We start from the raw sequence: 9881 nt of genomic DNA, 5'->3' as shown, positions 1-9881 counted from the left end.
CCGGCAACATCTACGACTTGGAAAATATTTATATTTCCGATACGATCCATATTTTCGTTTCCGGCAATATCATCGTTTCCGGAGTATTCATTTTTTGCTTGTGACGATCTCAGCTCCCACTGAAACCAAGATCCGTCGATTCCGAATATCCATATATGGAGTATTTAATGCCATTAAATACTTGATCCGTTTACTATTATTTGTGTGACCCTACGGGTTCAGTCAAGAGTAAGCTGTGGATTAATATCATTAATTCCACTTGAACTGAAGCGGCCTCTAGCTAGGCATTCAGCTCAGTTGATCTCACTGAATTATTAACTTGTTAATTAATACTGAACCGCATTTATTAGACTTAACATTAAATGCATACTTGGACCAAGGGCATTATTTCCTTCAGTCTCCCACTTGTCCTTAGGGACAAGTGTGCATTTCCTAATTCCTTTGTCGCTCGATGCTTGCTCTTGAACATAAGGTAAGAGTTGTCATCCTTATTATGTCCAGAGGTGTTTCTCGGTTTCAGAGTTCAACTGATCAAATAAACAGATAATCATAGATTATGATTCATCCGAGCACGGCCATGCATTTTACAGTTTCTAGCTCTCCGAGTGGTCTTGTACAACTTTTAAGCATCTCATCCCGATTTATGGGAGGACAATCCCAATCTTGTGATCTTGAGATTAGACTTCGTTTGATAGGTGATTACCTGAGCGTTGCCTTTATAGCCTCCTTTTACGGTGCGACGGTTGGTCAACGTCAAAGTAACCAGTTCTCAAACAAGTAATTTAAAATCACTCAGGTATTGAGGATTTAGTGTCTAATAATTTTAATGAAATTTACTTATGACAAATTTTCATCTCTTATAGTAAAGTTTCATAGGTCTGTCCGATACTAGTCTTCCCAAAGTAAGTATCTATGCAAATGATTATGACATTGCCATGTCCACATAGTTCAAGAAACAGAACTACTAGTCATCTTGCATTCTAGTCGTCTAACGTTTTCTATGCGTCCAATTTTATAGAAAACTCCGACCAGGGACCATTTTCAACTTTTGACATTCAAGTTCACTTGATAGACATTTCTTAGTCACAAGACTGGTCCTGACAGTCTATCTTGAATATATCGTCAAATTTGAAGGGACTCGTCATTTAATACTAAACCAAGATTAAATGGAATATGAAAATACATTTCATATATGATAAATGTTCAACCCCAATGTTTTACAACCATGGGCCTAAACCCATCTTCTAAAACAGTTCATGGAATTTCAAAGCTATGCTTGATTTCCAGTGCTACAATGTGAGTGTTGCTTCTCACTTGTTGCATAGGTTTAGTTATCATGCTTTTCCAATCTTAATATCCTTTTCATCGAATGTTTTTTGAGATATGATGATAAGATCTTTTGAGTTTGTTTATTATGTGATCTAGTCTTTCTTACTTCGATAGTGGTTCTACGCATTTTGCAATGAAGAACCATCAAGTTAGCAGACATGTGATCCACCCAAGTTCAATGAAGAACTCATTAATAAAAACAACTTTGTTTTATTGCTTCTTAGGCAATAAGTACTTTTACTTCAACTTTTTAGGTTGCTAGTGATGCTTTGTTTGGATTTACTTATCCAAGCAGTTCACATATTTGTGGAAGACTTACCAGCTATATCTTAGAACATAGAAATTAATATTTAATTTCCCACGCAACAACTCATGGTCTCCAATCCATGTTGCCATTTCAAAACACGATGCTCTATAGCTCGTCCTTGCCAATGGTTAACTCCAAAGGGATCTTTCTTGATCATTTGCCAGTGTTTATGCGTGTAGCATCAATATTTAGCATATCTTTATTTCCTTGAGTCAAGAACTGTTCCTATGTACCTTTCCAAGTACCATAAGTTTTTTTCTGGATCTCAATCTAGTTGATCTTCACTTAGATCAATAGAGATTGGTATATGTTCGTCATGCCTAAAGCCATACGATACGTTTTTGGCGATCCTCATATTATATCATACATGATAAATTCTTTTGCAGAATAATTCCCAATTAAATTCTATTCATGTAACTTTAGCTCATCTAGTTTCAGTAGATACTAGTTCCGGCTAAATTCTTTGACAAATAATATAGGTTAAGAATCTCATTTAGAATATTTGATGTTTAACTTAGTTAATGCTTATACATAGTTCAAACGTCCTTTACTTAGATTTATTCATATGGGTCGAACATCTCCAATGGAGTCTTTCGTGTTTGATTTAGTAAATGCCATTTACTTAATCCAAAACAATATCATAAGATCTTTGTAAATAGATCTTAATACCCAGTATGTACTAAGTTTCGCCTTGGTCCGTCATTGGTGAATAATCTCAAATCTAAGTATTTAGCATTTGAATGTTATTTCACAATAGAGAGATATGTGTGTGATACACATAGGACCAATTAAGTTTTATGTACTCCCACTAAACTTCTTATATATCTATAAGAATCATGTACATTTTATGAAACTAAAATACTTATTAGCTTCACTAAAATACATTTCTAATTCCCAATTGCTTGCTTAAATCTGTACTTAGATTTCATAAGCTAGCTTTCCTTTTCAAGCATTTATTTGGATCCACAAATCCTATGACATACCATGTACATAGTTTATTCCAACATTTGATTGAGGAATACGTTTTGTCATCCAATTGCCATATGTACCAATATGCAATCATTGCTTGAATTATAGACTTAAGCATTACGTTTTTGCATGAGGTTTCAACACAATCCATACCGTGAATTTGTTTGTAACCTTTAGCAACTAATCTAGCTTTGTGTGTGAACACATTTTCATGTTTGATGGTTTTTATCCTTAAAACAAACTTGCAACCAATAGGTGTGAAACTATTCTTGCAAATCAACAAAATTTCAATTTTGTCATCAAAACATTGAGTATGTTTTATGGCCTCTAACCATTAAAAACATTTGAGTCTATATATGGCCTCTAACCATTTTAGGGAATCTATATTTCGTCATAGCTTTCTTACAAGTCATAAACTCATTAATCTACATGATAATAGTTTGACTGCAAGTTGTAGGTTTCTTCACTATCTAATAGAGGAATCTCATAGTTTTAGTGACCTGAACTCCATGTTTCTTCACTATCTAATAGAAGAATCTCATAGTTTCAGTGACTTGAACTCTATGCCTACTTGGGTATAGAACATCAAACAATAGAATATCAATAGCCACTTGAAAGTCCTTTGAATATTCTGTTCTCCTTGAAGCACTTGTAAAGTCTTCTAAGAGATGTCTATTCTTTAAAGCCACTTCTAAAGTCCTTAAGAATAAATGTTCAGATTTTCTGAAAAACTTCGAAAAGCCTCAGGAATGTCCGTTTATGTTTGTTGTCCGCCTCGAATACTTTCGAGGTCTATTTTCTCGCACTTGTCATTTTGGAAACGAATCTCCAAAAGGACATTATTTCGAGCAAACAAACATTATGTTCTCAAAAATTCGTGGTAGAAACAATACCCTTTGTGTCTCATTTGAATAAATCACAATGAAACATATATCTATGCTTGGGCCTTAGTTTGTTGAATAGCAAACACTAAGCTCCCACTGAGTTTAGGAACTCTTTAGATATATTATGAAAAGATATTCTGAAATTTCTTTTCAATAGCTTTGACGAATTTGGTTTAGTTTGGTGGTAGTTGAGCATTTTGTTTTAGAAATTATAGGAAAATTCATATGATTCTTCATTGATCGAATGAAGTACTAATTGACTTCGATCATTCCAACTTAGATATTCCATATCTTATGGAGCTAGATCGTGAAATTATAACACACAATCATTGATGATCATATTTGGTCTTAAATTAATCATCGTCATGATCTAACCTAGATCTTTATGATTTCTTGCCAAGGGGATTTTATACTTCTGAATCTTTGAACTAGCCAAACAGATTCAAACTTATATCACTTTGAGTAGATAAACCAATATTCACTCAAATCTAGGTGAAATAATAAAGTCATAAAACCTTTCTTTAGCTTTGAACTCTATTGTCTAGGCGTTCTAAAAATAGTTCATATCTTTTGTTACTTTCAACAAGTAAGACTAGCTTGTCTTGAATTGGTCTAGAAACCAATCAACTTTCAAAAGTCCATCAAAATAGAGCTTTTGAATGTTAACTTGTTGACATGGTCTAAGCAACAATGCCAAAGATTAGTGGAACTCAAATCAAGGGGTTGATTTGAACCTAGTAAAGTTCTTATTTAAAGAGTTGTTTGTTTTAATCAAGCATATTAACTCAACCCGTAATTGACCATTTCATTCAAATAAACAAACAAACATTGTTTTTGTTTTTCTTGAATGTGAGTCTTTTTGTGTTTGAAAACAGAAATTTAGGTATGCTGATTGTGGAACAAAATAGCCATTAAGTTCCAGCCTTTGAAAGGACTTAAAACAAACTAGATGACCCTACAACTAATGTAGCATTGCCATGCTTCATTTCCCACTTGTAGGCCATTAGTGTATCCTAGCTTCCATTGTTTGAGTTATTACCGAAGTAAGAACCTCAAGCGGTATATAATACCAAGGAAGTTTGATTGCTAGGTCACTTCTCTTTAAACATAAACTTATAGGTAGAAACGGAATCGTAAATTCCTTTCATTTGTTCCTTTGTTTTCCTATTTCTTGTACCCTTTCTTATATCTTAAGAATTGAATTCTTTAGTGTTGACTTTTATACTTTGTTAGACATGTCCAATGTCACTCCAACAAGGTTCTTACCATTTAATTTATGTTGAATATTTTGTTTCAACTAGATGATCTTACCAGAAGCTTCTAAAGTTCTCTAAGCATCGATCTATTCGAATGTCTAGGGACTAGACTCATTCGAGAATTAAATGGACAAAGATATTAGGTTGTTAACCATTGGTAAGGCTGAGCGTTTAAACTCAATGCTTTATGATCTCAAAACTACATTGTATTTTGAATTCACAAGCACCAATCGGTTTGCCGTTCGACTTTGATACTCGAAAACAACCATAAAAGTCGCTATAAGACACGTACATTTTAAATTGCTCATTTTCTCTCATTTCCGTGAATCGTTCTTGGATTCACTACCAATCGAGGAAATTTACTGTTACCTTTCTAAAAGGATTTATTGCAGTGCAAGATATTTAATTATAAACAATAATTAAAACATACATTGAAGCATGCAAAGTCTAAACATTTATCATGAATAATAACTTGAAATTAAAGCAATCACGCAATTCAAACAAGTTATTTAGCATTTTATTCGAATTTATTGTTCCAGCAGGTGTGAATAAAATGATTCCAAGACCCTAAAACCATTGAAAAATTAAGCACATTATGTATTTTGACTCAATTCTAAAAAAAATTAGGTAAGCAAAATCCTTTTGCTAATAGTCTAAAACTACTCTTGGTTGATAGGTACGTCTAAGAACTTATTAGGTAAACCTATCGATTTTGCCACGACATAAAAGGACTCCTTACTTATATCGTTGAGTTTCACCAAAACTAACATGTACTCACAATTATTTGTGTACCTTACCCCTTTAGGACCAATAAGTAACACCTCGCTAAGCGAAAACTATTACTAGATTGATGTAAAGGATATCCAAGTAAGTGTTTATTTTGGCATGGCACCTTTTAACTCAATTTTTAAGTTTGGAACTTAAGGCTCTTACTATGCTGGTTAGATTTTAAGTGAACTAAAATCCTTAATCACGCAACATAATCAAGCCACAATCTCATGCATTATTAAGACATATTTAAAGCAATAAATATCTTAAAGCATGCATAAGATAAATGTGATCTAGTATGGCCCGACTTCATCTTGAAGCTTCAACTTCAAAGTCCGTCTCGAAAATGGAAACTTCGTCTTGAATTTCACCGTGGGAGGCGCCATTTTCTTCAAATAGGATAAGCTATAATTAAACTAATTACAACTATTTGATGGTACGCAGACCATATTTAAATTGAAAAACAAATTTGGTGCATTAGACCAATTACATTCAAATTAATGGTACGCGGACCATATTTTCTATCCTATTTGGGCCATACTAGTCACTCCATAACCTACAAAACAGTACATATACAATATATACCATTCACCCATTCATTATCATGAATGGCCCACATAGCTGGTTAGTAAAACACGTTATGCATCACATAAATATTTGCAGCAATTAATTAAGGGCACCAATAATCTACCAATTATTCAGTCCTTATTAATTCTAATCAAGTTGTTTAACCTTAAAGGATTTGTAGACCTAATCAAGAGTTTATGACTAAAATTGCTCCCACTTAAACCAATAAAATCATATGCTTTACTAATTTTAAACATAAAAATGTATTTCTAGTCTAACTGGAAACATACAAATTTATTTAAAATTTAAAGCTCATATAAATTTATAATTGAATCCATTTTATTTAATTTATTTTCAGTTGAATTAAATGAATTTAAATTAATTCAAGATTTAATTTTAGTAAAATAATTAGTATAAATTAAAATTTATAATAATTATAATAATCAAAATTAAAATCCAAGAAAACAATTTAAATTATTAATTTTAAAATTAATTAAAATTACATGAACTGAAAATCTCAAATTAAAATTTAAAACGACTCAATCAAGACACAACGAGGCACTTGGGCTTGCGCCCAAGCCCCATCGAGTGCACGAGGCTTAGCGCCCCTTGATTGTTCGTACAGCAACACGCAAGCAACCACACGCAACGCAGCACTGCAGGTCATGCTGCGCGCGCGCTTGCTCGCTCGTCGCGCCTGCAGGCCACACGCAACGCAGCAATGCAGGCCACGCTGCGCGCACCCGCTTGCTCGTCGTCTTTCGTCTGCTTGCTTGCTGGGCTTGGCAGCGCGCGCTGTGGCGCAGCACGCTTGCTGCGCACACGCGTCTGCCACTGGCTTGCGCCTTGACCTTCGCCCTTGCCCACCCGCCCACATGCGCACAGCACTCGACACAAGGCAGCGTGCTACCTTGTGCTCGTTTACCATGGCCCTTGCTCGTTGTATCGTACCGCATGGGCGACGAGTTCCCTTGCTCGTCGTCGCATGCCCGCACTATACAACACCCCTTAAGGGTAACACGTAGCGTCCATTACTTTGTGCGTGCAAGTTTTATGAGCGAATTGCATAAAAATTAAACCTTTATTTCCAAAATTAATGACAAATTAATAAATCATATTAATTTCATAATTTTAGGGCGAAAAAATCGAAAATTTATTAATCAATTAATTTCCGATTAACATGGATTCAAATCTAGGTCATAAAAATTAAAAATTCAACATAAATTAACAATTTTTATGGTGGATTTTAATCATTGGTACCTAATTAAATTATTAATTAATCATGAAAATCAAATCAATTCTAAATTATTCGAATTTCAACAAATTAATCATAATTACAAATTAGGTTGTATAATTAACAAGTCTAGGCATTCATAATTGTTAAACATATACAGTAGGTCAATCAAAAACTCAAGATTTATCAACAAGAATCGCAAATACTTAATTTAACATCTTAAATTTACAAACTTTTGCGTTCGAAAAACTAAAACCTCCGAAAAGTCATAGTTAGGCTTCAAAATTTTAGAATGCCTTTTACATGCGGAATTGACACAAAAATCACTCGATTTGGATGATTAACGAAGAAACTGCCGAAAAACTGCGTACATATAATTAAATAAACGCAATTTGCAATTAATTAACAATTACGAAAATTAATCACCCCTTTTAATTCCTTGCAAATTTGTCATATTTAACCATGTTTATGCAATATAGATTATGAAAATAATAAGAGGCTCATGATACCACTGTAGGTTATGATACATATGAATAAACATAAATCTGAAGGAAATAATGCCCTTGGTCCAAGTATGCATTCAATGTTAAGTCTAATAAATGCGGTTCAGTATTAATTAACAAGTTAATAATTCAGTGAGATCAAGTGAGCTGAATGCCTAGCTAGAGGCCGCTCCAGTTCAAGTGGAATTAATGATATTAATCCACAGCTTACTCTTGACTGAACCCGTAGGGTCACACAAATAGTACGTAAACGGATCAAGTATTTAATGGCATTAAATACTCCATCTATGGATATTCGGAATCGACGGATCTTGGTTTCAGTGGGAGCTGAGATCGTCACAGGCAAGAAATGAATACTCCGGAAACGATGATATTGCCGGAAACGGAAATATGGATCGTATCGGAAATATAAATATTATCCAAGTCGTAGATGTTGCCGGAAACGGAAACATGGTACGTATCGGAAAATATTATAGGAAATGGAAATATTGCCGGAATCGGAAATATTGCCGGAAACGGAAATATTGTCAGAATCGGAAATATTATCGGAATCGGAAAATAATTCCGGAAACGGAAATATTAAATATTTGTTCGAAATGGAAATTGATTCCGGAATCGGAAATATTGAATATTGTTCGTATCGGAAATGAATTCCGGAATCGGGAAATTAATCGGAAGCGTATCGTACGAATTAGCATCGGACGAGGCATGCCAGACGAAGGCCCAGCACGAAGCCGGGCCATCGCCCAGCAAGCCAGCGCGCCACAAACGCACCAGCCAAGGCTGCGCCAGGCCCACCGCAAGGCAGGCCCAGCGCGCGCCAAGGCTACGGCAGCGTGTGGGCTTGCGGCAGTGGTCTGCGAGCTTGCGGGCTGCGCGCGCGCGCATGGCGCCCCTCGTGGGCTGCTGTGCGTGCGTGTGTGTTTGTGTGCTACTCGAATCCTAAAGCTACCGGGATTTGTCATATGATTAAATCTAATCCTAAAAGATTTAGTTTATTTAATTAGAGTCCTAGTAGGATTATAATTAAATAAATTAGTATCCTAATAGGATTCCAAATCCTTTTCCATAACTCTATAAATAGGTGCCTAGGGTCACATATTTACATAGAGCATTCAAGTATTCAAAGTGAGTTTTGAGAGCAAAATTCAGTCATACAATTGCCTATAAAGTGCCGAAAATTCTAAGTACCTTAAGGGCGATTCTAGTTGGTCAATCTTAAGGCGGATCCGGACATGCTGTGGACTATCTACGGAGGCACGACACTTGGAGTCCTAAAGACTTGTTCTTGTTCGGTTCGGGCGCAGCTAGGGAAGGGACGCAACAAAAAGTATGCATCTAAACTATGCTAAATGATTATGTGTAAATAATATATTTTCCTGGCTTTATGGTTTTTCCGCATGATTTATGAATTGTCATATGTATCATAACCTAACAGTGGTATCACGAGCCTCTTATTATTTTCATAATCTAAATTGCATGAACATGGTTAAATATTACAAATTTGCAAGAATTAAAAGGGGTGATTAATTTTCGTAATTGATTGCAAATTGCGTTTATTTAATTATACGTACGCAGTTTTTCGGCAGTTTCTTCGTTACTCATCCAAATCGAGTGATTTTTGTGTCAATTCCACATGAAAAAGGCATTCTAAAATTCGAAGCCGAACCCAGAATTCTCAAATTCGAAGCCTAACTATGACTTTTCGGAGGTTTTAGTTTTTCGAATGCAAAATTTCGTAAATTTAAGATGTTAAATTAAATATTTGCGATTCTTGTTGATAAATCTTGAATTTTTGATTGACCTACTGTATATGTTTAACAAGTTTGAATGCCTAGCCTTGTTAATTATGCAATCTAATTTGTAATTATGATTAATTTGTTGAAAATTAGAATAATTTAGAATTAATTTGATTTTCATAATTAATTATAATTTAATTAGATACCTATGATTAAAAACCACCATAAAAATTGTAAATTTATGTTAAATTTTAAATTTTTATGACCTAGACTTGAATCCAAGTTAATCGGAAATCAATTGAATAATAAATTTTCGATTTTTCGC

Source organism: Spinacia oleracea, chromosome 1, assembly GCF_020520425.1.
Source record: "Spinacia oleracea cultivar Varoflay chromosome 1, BTI_SOV_V1, whole genome shotgun sequence".
Classification (NCBI taxonomy): Eukaryota; Viridiplantae; Streptophyta; class Magnoliopsida; order Caryophyllales; family Amaranthaceae; genus Spinacia; species Spinacia oleracea.
This window is presented reverse-complemented; position numbering follows the sequence as displayed.